At 47.5% G+C, this 14,951-nt stretch overlaps 1 protein-coding gene across 7 annotated transcripts in view; it reads left to right on the plus strand.

The window, feature by feature from the left end:
* Positions 1 to 14,951, plus strand: part of NIN (ninein) — a 159,314-nt gene that overhangs the window by 49,000 nt on the left and 95,363 nt on the right. The gene's annotated exons all lie outside the window — the stretch shown is intronic.

Raw genomic sequence — 14,951 nt, forward strand, 5'->3', positions numbered from 1 at the left:
CTCACTGGGGGACTTTGGGCCAGTCACGAACTCTCAACCCAACAGTCTCGAGTCCAACCCCCTGCTCAATGCAGGAATCCACCTTAAAGCATCCCTGACACATGGTTGTCCAGCTGCCTCTTGAAGGCCTCTTGGATGGGAGAGCCCACAACCTCCCTAGGTAACTGGTTCCATTGGCGTACTGCTCTAACAGTCAGGACATTTTTCCTGACGTCCAGCTGGAATATGGCTTCCTGTAAATTGATCCCATTATTCCATGTCCTGCACTCTGGGAGGATCGAGAAGAGATCCTGGCCCTCCTCTGTGTGACAACCTTTCAAGTCTTTGAAGAGTGCTATCATGTCTCCCCTCAATCTTCTCTTCTCCAGGCTAAACATGCCCAGTTCTTTCAGTTTCACCTCATAGGGCTTTGTTTCCAGACCCCTGGTAATCCTGGTTGCCCTCCTCTGAACCCCCTCCAGCTTGTCTGCATCCTTCTTGAATTGTGAAGCCCAGAATTGGACGCAGTACTCTAGATGAGGCCTAACCAGGGCCGAATAGAGAGGAACCAGTACCTCACGCGATTTAGAAGCTATACTTCATAGAATCATAGAATAGTAGAGTTGGAAGAGGCCTAAAAGGCCATCGAGTCCAACCCCCTTCTCAAGGCAGGAATCCACCCTAAAGCATCCCTGACAGATGGTTGTCCAGCTGCCTCTTGAAGGCCTCTAGTGTGGGAGAGCCCACCACCTCCCTAGGGAACGGATTCCATTGTCGTACTGCTCTAACAGTCAGGAAGTTTATTCTATTAGTGCAGCCCAAAATAGAATAAGACAAGGGGGCAGAGAGAGAGAGAGAGAGATCTGATAGGAAATTTAAAATGAGGAGAGCTACTTGAACAACAATGAAAGTTGCAGCCCTTTGCACACTCAGCTGGGAGTAAGCCCCACTGAAGTCAGTGGGGAATAGTCATGTATAGGATTGCATTGTAAAGGTAAGGAAATAACTTGGCTTTCTTTAGAGAAAGGAATAGAACAGCCCAGTTGGTTAACCACAAGTTATACAATTCAGCATAACAATACAGGCATTGGGTAACAGCATACCCAGAAGAGCAGTCACTTGCTAAAACTGTTACCCAACATTATTAACCCTAGCGGTTCATGAAAGGAATGTGGGCTGAGGGCTTTCTCCTGCCCCGTCCCCCAGGCTATAGGTGCGTACGTGTTTCTGCTTGCAAAGAAAATATTTTAAAATTGACAGGATTAGTTATGCAAAACAAATACTTCACCACAGGGTAAATAAAGGAGACTTTGCACGCTAGAACCACTGGGATGCAAAGTACAGATGGCCCGGGGCTTCTTTCTCTCATACCATCTGCAACTCAAAAGTATAGGTGGCTGATTCCTGGGAAGCTGGACCTAAAGCAGCCTTCCCCAACCTGGCACCCTCCAGATGTGTTAGAATCATAGGATATGATATTTCCCACAGTTCTTTGTGTGTGGGGGGGTCGGGTTGTATTTGTGTATGAGATGACAGTGACAACTAGATTGGACCTTCACCACATGATTCACGGTCATCTCATGATAAGCCTCTGCGCCCCTATGGCAGCCTTCCTCAACCTGGGGCGCTCCAGATGTGTTGGACTACAACTCCCAGAATTCCCCAGCCAGGCTGGGGCATTCTGGGAGATGCAGTCCAACACATCTGGAGCGCCCCAGGTTGAGGAAGGCTGCCCTATGGTCACGTGGAGACCTGGAACGTGGTGGATGACATTCCATTTGGGATGAAGGACGCTATGCTAAGGCATGCCAAATGTAGCCTGAGGAAAGGCTTGTTTTACTCAGAGCATCTTAAAGTTGGAGAGGAGGTGTCCAAACAGATGGCAAGCACGTGTCTGCACTGAGAAAGGGGAGCAGTGTGGCGAAAGGCACGTTAGAGGAATCATAGAATCATAGAATAGTAGAGTTGGAAGGGGCCTCTAAGGCCATCGAGTCCAACCCTCTGCTCAATGCAGAAATCCACCCTAAAGCATCCCTGACAGATGGTTGTCCAGCTGCCTCTTGAAGGCCTCGAGTGTGGGAGAGCCCACAACCTCCCTAAGTAACTGATTCCATTGTCGTACTGTTCTAACCGTCAGGAAGTTTTTCCTGATGTCCAGCCGGAATCTGGCTTCCTGGAACTTGAGCCCATTATTCCGTGTCCTGCACTCTGGGATGGACACGGAATAAGCTCCCATAATTCCCAGCCAGCTGGAGGTTGGGCTAGGCTGGCCTGTGGCCTAAAGTCCCAGGTTTAAAGCATCTGTCGGTGCTGTTGAATCCAGTCCTGTCATTGTAGGCCTTCCACTATAGGTACAGCAGGTGTATCAGCTGCCCCACCCCCTGAATGGTGTGAGCCTGGCCCCAGTTTTTCACACTGTGGTAGCCTCCAGATTCGAGTACTGCAAAGCGTTATTTGCGGGGCTGCCTTTGAAGGCTCTTCAGAAACTTCTGTTAGTCCAAAATGCAGCTGCTGTGTTGCTCACCGGGACTGGCCAGATGGAAACATTCCTCATTGCGTCAGGAAACCGTTTCTCCGGCTCCCACTCTATTTCTGAGCCCAATTCAAAACGCTGGTCCTTTCCTTGATAGTTAGGCATCGTCACAAGATGCAGTAAGGGCCGCTAATTTGGGTGGCTTTAAAGGGGGCCTGGACAAATTCATGGATAATAAAGCTCTCAGTGGCTACTAGTCCTGATCATAGAATCATAGAATAGCAGAGTTGGAAGGGGCCTACAAGGCCATCGAGTCCAACCCCCTGCTCAATGCAGGAATCCACCCTAAAGCATCCCTGACAGATGCTTGTCCAGCTGCCTCTTGAAGGCCTCTAGTGTGGGAGAGCCCACAACCGCCCTAGGTCACTGGTTCCGTTGTCGTACTGCTCTAACAGTCAGGAAGTTTTTTCCTGATGTCCAGCTGATGAGTATATGCTACCTCCAGTATCAGAGGCAGTATGCTGGGGAACAAGTGGAAGCTGTCGCACGTGTCCTGCTGGTGGGTTTCCGTTGGGGCAGCTGGTTGGCTGCTGTGTGAACAGGATGCTGGACTAGATGGACCCTTGGTCGGATCCAGCAGGGATCTTCTTGTGGACTCTGAAGGAGATTCCTGAAGGAGTGCGTTCTTCCACATGAACCTCCCTACCTATTTATTTATGTATTTATTTATTTATTACGTTTCTATACCGCCCAATAGCCGGAGCTCTCTGGGTTGTTCACAAAAATTAAAAACATTCAAAGTATAAAACAACAGTATAAAACCACAATATAAAATACAATATAAAAGCTCAACCAGCTTTTTGATGATGGCTGTATGCTACCTAATATGTACTAACCGTGCCATTCCGTTTTGCTGCTCCTTCAATGGTTTTTACTGTAGTTGTTTTAATGCTGTTAAATATTATTTATTACATTACACTTATATACCGCCCCATAGCCGAAGCTCTCTGGGCGGTTTACGAAAGTTAATGTTGTGTTTTTAATATTGTATCTAAATGTACTTTTACTGTTGTGAGCCGCTGAGGGATTTTCCTATATTCAGGGGTAAACAAATGCCACAAATAAATAAATACCTCTAGGATTAGAGGAAGTCAGAGATCACAAGCAGGAAGGTGCGGTTGCATTTATGTTCTATGCGTGTGGTTTTCCCAGAGGCCTTTGGTCTGATCCAGTTGGGCTCTTTTTCTGTTTGTATACTGAGGTCATCACCAGTGAACTTCTCCAGGTGACCCTGCGGTCAGAGGACGGACTGCAAGTGAAAAGGGCTTTTTCCGTAGTTGGGACGCTTGTCCCCAGAGGGCCTGTGGAGGCAATCTACTGATATGTATTATCAGTGCCTGATAAAGACCTTCCAGGCCTTTTAAACTGTGGTTGATCCCTATGTTACTTCTCCTGCTGCCGTGACTTTTATTGCCTTGCTGTTTTTATTGGATATATGCTTTTATTGAATCATCTGATTCATGGTTTTGTGTGTGTGTGTGTGTGTGTGTGTGTGTATGTGTGTGTGACTTCTAGCCACCTCAGAAATAGTAATACTTGAAGGGCAGGAGATGATTCCCCTCCCTGCCCCCCGAAAATGAAATAAATAAGTGCATAAATAAGTAAATACAAAATTGCCAAGGGAACGAAAACCAGAATTCTTTGTTTCTCGAAGCGCAGGGCTTATGGACATTCCACATTTTTTTTTAATAGAATCATAGAACAGTAGAGTTGGAAGGGGCCTATAAGGCCATCGAGTCCAACCCCCTGCTCAATCATAGAATCATAGAACAGTAGAGTTGGAAGGGGCCTACAAGGCCATCGAGTCCAACCCCCTGCTCAATGCAGGAATCCACCCTAAAGCATCCCTGACAGAGGGTTGTCCAGCTGCCTCTTGAAGGCCTCTAGTGTGGGAGAGCCCACCACCTCCCTAGGTCACTGGTTCCATTGCCGTACTGCTCTAACAGTTAGGAAGTTTTTCCTGATGTCCAGCTGGAATCTGGCTTCCTTTAACTTGAGCCCGTTATTCCGTGTCCTGCACTCTGGGAGGATCGAGAAGAGATCCAGGAAGCTACCTTAAAGCCTGACATTTGGCTGTCCAGTTGCATCTTGAAGGCCTGTAGTGTGGGAGAGCCCAAGACCTCCCTAGGTCATGGGTTCCATTGTCGTACTGCTCTACTGTTACTTTCTACTGTTAGTTTTACCCTACCCTGTGCCTGCTTACCCTTCCCTGTACCTGTTTGCATTCTCTTCCCCTCTTTATTGTTTTACTATGATTTTATTAGATTGTAAGCCTATGCGGCAGGGTCTTGCTATTTACTGTTTTACTCTGTACAGCACCATGTACATTGATGGTGCTATATAAATAAATAAATAAATAAATAATAATAATAATAATAATAATAATAATCCTGATGTCCAGCCAGAATCAGGCTTCCTGTAACTTGAGCCCATTAGTCCATGTCCTGCACTCTGGGATGATCGAGTCTTTCTCTATCTGAATATTCCAGATCCTAATTCCGGATCATATGTAACCACATTCTTGTCGGGTCTTCAGTTATCACCTGGAGCATGCAAGGGAGGTAATTCTGATATTTGGCTAGACTAGAATGCCTCGGTTCCGGACCCCATTTTCCTCTCCCAGCAACTGCTGTCCTCCAGGGAGTTTAGGCCTAGCTCCGCCGTCCCCTAAAGAAAAAAAATGTGAGTCCGCAATGTGTCAGACAATAGGGACGGTGTGCCAGCCCTTGTCCTAAGCCAGCCTTCCTCAACCTGGGGCCCTCCAGATGTGTTGGACTGCAGCAGAGCTGGCTGGGGCATTCTGGGAGTTGTAGTCCAACACATCTGGAGGGCCCCAGGTTGAGGAAGGCTGTCCTAAGCCTACCTAGGCCTTAACACCTCATGGCCTAGGAATAATCTGGTTGTACGAGGGGGATTGGGTCTCTGCCCATCCAGTGAACATTCTCTAAATAATTTGGTAGGCGGAGATTATTTCCGGCCCAAACTGTGATGCTGGCATTGGCATGCAAATGTAATTCTAGGAAGAAACCACACCTAGGAGAACTGCATTCCACGTCATATGGGAAGCTGTAAATTCTTGTGAGCCGCTCAAGGGGACGATATTGGTCTGGCTCTCAAAAACAGGGCCTGTCCATTTAATTCTCTTCCAGTACATCGGAATGTCTCCGGCATATAGTAGCTGGCTGTGCGACGTGGATTCTGATGAGCCAAAGCTAATTTCTGTTGATAGGTCCGTGCCTTTCCCAGCACGGGCACCTGCGGGATTTCGGAGGCCGACAGAATTCACCAGCACAAGATGTGGTGATGGTCGCCAATTTGGATGGCTCTAAATGGGCGTTGAATAAATTCCTGGAGGAGACGGCTATCAATGGCCAGTAGTCCTGATGTCTATGTGCCACCTCTAGGATCAAGGGCAGCATATCTATGTACATCAGTTGCTGGGGAACATGGGTGGGAGGTTAGCGTTACACTCATATCCCGCTTGTGAGCTTCTCATTAGGGCAGTTGGTTTATTTATTACTATTTTATTTATTTACAATATTTATATACCGCTCCCCATTCAAAATTTCGGAGCAGTGTACAAGATAAAATAAAACAAAAACTGAGTAAAACACTTCAAAATAGATTTTAAAAGAAGCAAAATGTACAGTGAACCGTAGCTGGTCATTAAGGGAAGGCTTCCTGGAATACCGTAATGACGTTTTCAGGAGGCGCTGAAAGGAATACAACGTTGGCACCTGCCTGACCTCTAGATGCAGGGAATTCCATATGAGTGGGGCCACCACGCTGAAGGCTCTTCCCCTGGTGGACTCCAGTCGGAGGATGGGTTTATGTGGAACCACCAGGAGCAGGCCCTCGGATGACCTCAGTGACCGGGCAGGTTGGTAGGGGAGAAGGAATCAGTTACCTAGGGAGGTTGTGGGCTCTCCCACGCTAGAGGCCTTCAAGAGGCAGCTGGACAACCATCTGTCAGGGATGCTTTAGGGTGGATTCCTGCATTGAGCAGGGGGTTGAACTCGATGGCCTTGTAGGCCCCTTCCAACTCTGCTATTCTATGATTCTAAGGCTCTTTCTCAGGTATCCTGGTCCCAAGTTGTTTAGGGCTTTGTACACTGTGTGAACAGAATGCTGGACTAGATGGACCCTTGGCCTGATCCAGCATCAGGGCTCTTCCTATGTTCTTAAGAGGCAAAGTCGGGGGCCCAGTAAAATAATTTTGGCCAAGAGCAGCAAAATCTCTGGAGCCAGACTCCCCTCCTCACTCTCCATCTGTCCTTTTAGCTGCTACAGACAAGGATATGTTATCCATATCCAGGGCATCCTGCAATGGTTTTATGGATAATGTGGTGCCCTTTTTCAAGAACTTGCCGCCTTTTTACATCCAAAGATGGTGCAGTTCTTTGTTCGATGTATTTAAAAAGGATTAAAGGGGGGAGGAAGGCAATTAAGGACTATCTTAGTGCTGCAAGGTGGGTGTAAATATTTCACCACCTGACACTTCCAGGCTTAGAAATCGAGATCTTCTCTTTCTACCCCCATCTGAGTGAGCTATATGTGTAAGGAAAGTCAATATGAGTTTCTTTTTTTTCCTTTTTTGCCCTTGTGGAAAAGCTTTGCATCTGATGCCGATTCACAACAAAGCATGGCCTCTGGCGATGGCTGGTTGGGGTGGGGTGGGGGTGTTGAGTAGTCTGGCTGGTGCAGGGGGCGGAGATGGTACCCGGGGCGGGGGGAGGGGGTGCACAGCATTCCGCCCAATGAGGTCTGATTCCATGCACTTGAATGGATACAGCCCCGTATGCGCTGATCGCTGTAAGGGCCCGACCGCTGGATTTTGTGGTGGCTGCGGAAGCCCACGGCCTCTGACACCGAGATCGCTCCTGCCCTTTGAATGCCCTTTGTGGCTGCTCATTTCGACTTGAGCCAGAAAAATCCATACGTAGCAAAGGACGCTGCGGTTGAGGGGTCTGTGTCTCTGCATCGCTTCCTTCCTCCCTTTCAAATGTGCTCAGGAGGAGGAAGAGAGAGAGGGGCACCTGGAGGGGAAACGATTCCCTCCTTAGTATTTTCTTCTATCTCTCATATCTTTCTTTTTATTTATTTTAATTATTTATTTATTACATTTTTATACCGCCCAATAGCCGAAGCTCTCTGGGCGATTCACAAAAATTAAAACCAGAATAAAACAACCAACAGGTTAAAAGCACACATACAAAATACAGTATAAAAAGCACAACCAGGATAAAAACCACGCAGCAAAATTGATATAAGATTAAAATACAGAGTTAAAACAATGAAGTTTAAATTTAAGTTAAAATTAAGTGTTAAAATACTGAGTGAATAAAAAGGTCTTCAGCTGGCGACGAAAGGAGTACAGTGTAGGCGCCAGGCGGACCTCTCTGGGGAGCTCATTCCACAACCGGGGTGCCACAGCGGAGAAGGCCCTCCTCCTAGTAGCCACCTGCCTCACTTCCTTTGGCAGGGGCTCACGGAGAAGGGCTCCTGTGGATGATCTTAAGGTCCGGGCAGGTACATATGGGAGGAGGCGTTCCTTCAAATAACCTGGCCCCAAGCCGTTTAGGGCTTTAAACGTCAATAACAGCACTTTGATGTATCTTACAGCTATCCCCTTTCCTGGTTCTTCCCCCAACCGGGTGGTTCCTGGCGACCTTACCAGCTTGCCCTCGGGTCTGGTGCTGTTGCTGCTGCTGTGCCAAGTCGGTCCAAAACAAAATCTCCCTCATCCATGATCTGATGGTGGATGAGGGGGTTTAGTTATTTTATTGATTGATTTACTTAAGCATTTTTATGCCGCCATTCAGCCAAAAAAGGCTCTCACGGCGGCTTACAAAAGTATTTCTTGACAGTCCCTGCCCACAGGCTTACAATCTAAAAGACATGACACAAAAGGAAAGGCAGCGACGATGGCAGCTCCGGAAATCACGTATTTTCCCAAGTTGCGTAAATGGCGGCCGCAAAGGGTTTCATGTTTCAGGCAGGAGGCTTTCTGAGCCCTACTTAGAGGTGCCAAACCTGGAGCTTCTGAGTGCAACGCAGGGGCTGTGCTCCACTGAGGCCCATCTACGGTCTTCCAGTGGGAGGCAAGCAGAAGAAGGAATGGGAAAAGGGGTACGGAAGGAGAACGGTTCACTTCTTCGCGTTTCCTTGGGTTCGTGGCTTACTTGCACCCTCCTCTCCAGCCACTTCCGCACAGTGACAGACAGGGAGGGGGAAATGGTGGATGGCCTTTTGCTGAGGGTTTGCCCGCTTCTTCCTTATCAAGCCCATCCTGATCCTCACTCAGGACTCCATCGCACGTATTTTTCCCCTGCTTTGCCTCCACATGTGTTTTTTTTTTTAACCTCCAATGCTCTTTTGCTCATTTGCTCTTCCACTCTATCCCGCCCCTTCTCTTTCTCCCTCCAGTTCATTGGTTGCTCCTTCCCTCTCCCCCCTCTCCTTTAACAAGCAGGTCCTGTCAGATGAGTACTTCAACCAGACCGCCTTTCGGCCCTGCAAAAATGGAAGGACCCTTTAGTCTGGCTCTTTGGAGGCGGCGAGGGGGTACAATCCTGTCTCTGCAGGGATTCAGGCATTGTACGATTTTTAAAAACGCTTTTGAGCCTGAGATGCAAGGTTTGGGTTTTATATTGAGGCTTGGAGTCGGCTGTTGGGAGAGATTGCTTTTCCCTGCCAGGACCTGAAGCAATCCATTCAAGCCGACAGGCAGGCTCCCGTCACAGCACACGCCCCCAACAAAGGAAAACACGCTTAGGGAAAATAATCCGGACTTTAGGCGTCCTAGGAAAAGACGGAACAGGCTGGGGAAGAGGCGGGGTGTCAGCAGGACAGGCACGGCGTCATGTGAGTACCGTGCTGCAAATCCGCACGCCAGGCATGGTGAGAGCGCACTAAATCGCTAGTGTGATGGAGCTCTCAGGTTGGCTCAGTGGAGAGTAGAGCCTAAGGAATGCAAGCAGTGCTCGCCGGCACATGTTTTAATCCCCCACTGGAAACTACATGACAGACATGTGGTGCATTTGGGGGACCCACACTCTACTTTTGCACATTGGTCCAGTTCTCAGTGAGATGGCAGGCCCACGTTTATCAGCTTAGGCTGATATACCAACTGCGCCCTTATCTGGACAGAAATAGCCTAGCTACAGTGAACCATGCTCTGCTAACCTCTCGTTTGGATTACTGCAATGCATTATACGTGGGGCTGCCTTTGAAAACGGTCCGGAAACTTCAACTGGTACAAAACAGGGCAGCACGGTTACTAACAGGGACTGGCCGACGAGACCACATCACGCCAGTCCTTTTCCAGCTTCATTGGCTGCCAGTCCAGGTCCGGTTCAAAGTGCTGGTATTAACATTTAAAGCCCTAAACGGTTTGGGGCCAGGCTATCTGAAGGAACACCTCCTCCCGTATGTACCTGCCCGGACCCTAAGGTCATCCTCAAGGGTCTTTCTCCACGAGCCCCTGCCAAAGGAAGTGAGGCAGGGGGCTACCAGGAGCAGGGCCTTCTCTGCTGTGGCACCCCGGCTGTGGAATGAGCTCCCTAAGGAGGTTCGCTTGGCACCTACATTAAATGCTTTTAGACGCCAGGTGAAGACCCTTTTATTCTCCCAGCATTTTAACAGTCTATAAATAAATTTTAACTTGGTGTTTTAAATTTGTAATTTTGCATTTCTGCTGTTTTTCTCTGGTTGAGCTTTTATATTGTATTTTATATTATGGTTTTATACTGTTGTTTTATACTTGGAATGTTTTTAATTTTTGTGAACTGCCCAGAGAGCTTCGGCTATTGGGCGGTATAAAAATGTAATAAATAAATAAATAATAAAATAGAAGGTCAGGGAGAAGGCAAGTTTCGTAGACTCCCTCTCCCTGATATCTAGGGTTATATAGGATAGTGGTGCATGGTCTGCAGGACATATGTGACCACCACCCCGCGGTGAAGGCTTTAATTGTAGCGCTTCCCATAGGTGTCCCGAAACACACACACTCCACTGCTGAATTCCCTCTCAGGGGTCTGTGTCAGGATCACTGGTGTGCGTGGATGTGTGCATACATTGGTCCTGACCCCGCATGACATGTGGCTCCCAGGGCCGACAAAGTTGAGCACCCCTGCTATGGAAGGTTACAGTGGAGGCTTGTGGCGCGATGTCATTGGGGCAGAGAATCTGCTCCGGTTTTCAGTCAGAAACCGTCAGAACTAGGGATGTATGAATTGTGTAAAATCCGTTCCGTCTGTGTCTCAGGGATTGTCAGGCCCCTTTTATTCCATTGTCCACCCACCTACGGAGTTGGTTATTTTTAGTTTCCAAATTTGCGCACATATGAATTTGCGCAAATGCAAATTTGCACAGATTTGTGCATGCAAAAATCTGCAAATTCCCCCGAAGTGTGCATTTTCCCGCTTTAACCTATACAGGAAATGCACATTTTTGGCCAGATTTTTAAAGAAATTATTATTATTACAGTTTTCTACAGCGAAATTTGTGCAAATTTCCTGAAGGTTAGAAAAACAAGCCCACGGAATCCACCTGATGGGGAGAAGCCAGTCTGCTGCGGAACCTGCAAGTCGGATTCATAAAATCCTGAACTCATTTGGTTCCGTTGCAGGTTTCTGTGACTTCTCTAGACAGAACTTGAGCTTGGAGAGCTCCTTGAGAGTTTTCACTGGTTCTGACTAAAACCTGGAGCGGATTCACCGCCCCACTGGAAGGGTTTTTATTGTTTTTAATGGAGGACATTCAGTCTCGTACCCCAAAAGGCTGCAGCCCTGATGTGGGTTTGTTGCCACCTCGGTGAGAACCAGACCATGTTCTTCCCTGGCAGAAGATTCCCATTCAGCAGGGCCAGTGCTACCATGGAGGCCACTCAGGCAGCCACCTAGAGCGCCGATCTAAGAGGGGCGCCGGGCACCATACAGCACTCACGCGCGTGGTTGGCTGTGAGCCGGGGAGGCCCAACCCGAGGATTCAGCTGGGCCTGGGCGGGCGAGGTGGCGCCTCGCGCCCGCCCAGCCAAAGCGAAGTGAAGCCAGGGACACTGGGGTGGGGTGGGGGCTCCACATTTGGACTTCTGCCTGGAAGCCGCCCTCCCAGAGCCGGGAGGCCACCACCGCCAGAAGAAGAAAAAGCACGTGGCGAGCTCGACCCTGGCCCAAGCCAGCCTCTGCCTTACTCCCGAGGAAAGGGCACTGCGCCGCCTCGCCTCTCTCCTCAAACAGGCCGCGATGTCCAGGCAGGCGGGCAAGCGGGACTCCCTCTCCCTTCCCCCAGGAAAGCTAGAGACTTGTGGACTGCTTTCAAGGCAAACACTCCTGCTTCCCGATCCTGCACGCATGGATCAACGGGACTTGCATCTGAGAAAGCCTTGCACCGGGAGGCACCAGTGCGGCCCGATCCGCCTCTGCCTCCTTACTCGGAAGCCTTATTCCCCCGAGTAAACGTGCGGAGGGGATCGGGACACCAGGCTGCATAGCGGGTTGCGTTCGCACGGAAGTAAGTCCCGGTGAATTCCAGACGCCTCGGTCCCAAATCGAAGTGAGCCCGTCCCAGCTCTCCACTCGGCGCCCACGTTCAGACTTCCGTGCAATTTGGGGTGTGTGTGTGTGTGCAAGTAGCTCGCCTTGCCTAGGGCGCAAAATAGTCTGCCACCGGCCCTGCCATTCATCTGTCTTTAATGGTGTGCATTACTGTGTGAGGGAGAGGTGGATGAGGGGGGAGAGATAATGACTGAAATAAGGGGATTCTGGCATTGGTTAACATAACTTTCTTTGCAATGTTAGCTGAAGAAAACCTGGCATAGATCTAGCAAGCAGGTCTATTGTCACAGCGCCTTTGCAATTCCCCGAAATCTCTCCCAGCACACACACGCACAAACACCCCTGTGGGGTAGCTTCTCCTTGCTTTGGAGAAATCCGATTGCACATGGCTAGAATAAAATGAAGCCTCCCCCAGCCCGTTTCTCTGCAAGGCGAGAAAATGAACGGGCCAGAGAGAACCCACCAGAGCTAACATGCCAGAGAGAGCCTGTAGGCTAGCAATTGCCAGCAGCCCGGCTTTAATGGTGCTGATAAGCCTTGCTTTTGTTCTTGTGGCTTTTATTTAATCAGCCTGTCTCGTTTCTGATTTTTCCTATCTGTGCACTTCATCGTGCAGCTTTCATGTGCGGGCTCCCAGCTGCAGGAAACCTTGTTAAAATTGCCTTGTTCAAACACACGGACGCTCTGCTTGCGCTCCCCAGGGTTTGCAATATGCATGGCTGGGGTGTAAGTCCAGGGGAAATGTGGAGTGTGCGGTGGTGGGGAGGGCGACGATATCAAAGGGTTCCTGGGCCTGTGTATTTTATAATTCATTGCATAGCTAAGCTGCAGAATACATTTCCTCTAACAAGCTCTGAGACGGAATTTGTATAGCCGAGATATTCAGCATGACGCTGGAGAGGATAGGTCTAGGCCGTGGGTTTCTCTGCAAAATCTAATGTGTACCTAGCAAAGAGGGTTTGTTTTCCTGATCCCTTACTGTTGAATCCTTGCTATTTTATTTTATTTTAAAATCCTCATCAAAACCCTCTTAAAATCAAATGCAAAAGCTGCCATTTAATCATTGCCTAAATCACGTCATGGCTGCAACAACACATGACAAAAAAAAAGACACCCACACACACATACACACCCATATATATCTATATCTATAAAACATTGACTGAAGAAATCTAAAAATCTAAACCAACGTCTCTTTTTTTTTTTAAAAAAAAAAAAATTCATTTTTATACCGCCCAATAGCCAAAGCTCTCTGGGCGGTTCGCACAAATTAAAAACCATTCAAAGTATAAGACAAACAGTATAAAAACATGACGTAAAATACAATATAAAAACACAACCAGGATAAAATCAGCAGAAATACAATTTCACAATTTCCTTTGAACTTAAGTACCTTACTCATTTTTATTTTTTAATGTATTTGTTTATTTATTGCATTTCTATGCCACCCAATAGCTAAAGCTGTCTTTTAAGACCTAATTCCATTCCAAGTACTAAGCACGGTCCATCAATCTGAACGCATTGTCCCATTTTGTACCCAACGACAAATCATGAGTTAATTAATTAACCCATGATTGGCCAGAGCCATGCAGAAGCGAACGAGTGAGTTGATTTCTGCCCGCTTTTGCTTCATTCCCGTTTTTGTAAACAACCCAGGAAAGCCCCATTCCTGGGTTGTTCGATGTGTGACGTGCGGACCCACAATAGTAGGTTGTTGAGGGGCAGACAGCCCAGAGTCCCAACCTGTGGATTGCTGTTGTTAAGTGCAGAGCGATGAGTTCTACATATGCTTGAACTAGCTTTAAGTGCAAAATGAGTTTTGGGAACTGAGACAAGGAAGCTTCCTGCATAGATGCCAGGGAGAACGATATGAATAGTGAGGTTTTGACAAGGTTGAGCAGAGAAATCCTGGAAGAACAGGAAACACACTAATAACATAATTGCCTAGGCTCAGCCCACCATGCCTGCCTGATAGGGTAAATATAAGAACTTAATGCTTACTGCTTTGTTGGTTAAAACAAAAACGAACTCTAATTTTCCTAAGAAATATGCTGGCCACCTTTTAATCAACCTTATTGTACATAGTGATGTGTCTTGCTTTATCATAAGGTGACCCTATGAAAAGGAGGACAGGGCTCCTGTATCTTTAACAGTTGCATAAAAAAGGGAATTTCAGCAGGTGTCATTTCTATATATGGAGAACCTGGTGAAATTCCCTCTTCATTATTCTGGTTGTGCTTTTTATATTGTATTGTGTATTTGTGCTTTTAACCTGTTGATTGTCTTACTATGATTTTAATTTTTGTGAACCGCCCAGAGAGCTTCGGCTATTGGGCAGCATAGAAATGTAATAAATAAATAAATAAATAAATTCATCACAACAGTTAAAGCTGCAGGAGCTATACTACAGTGACCAGATTTAAAGGAGGGCAGGGCACCTGCAGCTTTAACTGTTGTGATGAAGAGGGAATTTCACCAGGTGCTGCATGCATATAAGTGACACCTGCTGAAATTCCCTTTTCAATACAACTGTTAAAGATACAGGAGCCCTATCCTCCTTTTCATAGGGTCACCCTATTTATCATTGCAAAGTTTTGTGATCCTCTAATATTGTGGTTCCATTTTGTGTTGTCTGATTTGAGAGGTGCTTCAGGGACCATTACCTGTCAAACAATTCTTGACGCCCAAAGCACTCAGCTGGGATTTATACATCTGTTGCTGAGTGGCATCTATCCATATGGCCACAGTTTTGTTTTTTGGTCAGGTGAGTCACAGACACACCTGTTCATGAATGGGAAAGAAGCTAGGTGGATGGGCCGGGAATGGTTCACCCGTGTCTGTGTCAAAAAGATTTTTATTTTATTTTACACATTTATATACCG

This window comes from Elgaria multicarinata, chromosome 2 (assembly GCF_023053635.1).
Source record: "Elgaria multicarinata webbii isolate HBS135686 ecotype San Diego chromosome 2, rElgMul1.1.pri, whole genome shotgun sequence".
In the NCBI taxonomy this organism is placed as follows: Eukaryota; Metazoa; Chordata; class Lepidosauria; order Squamata; family Anguidae; genus Elgaria; species Elgaria multicarinata.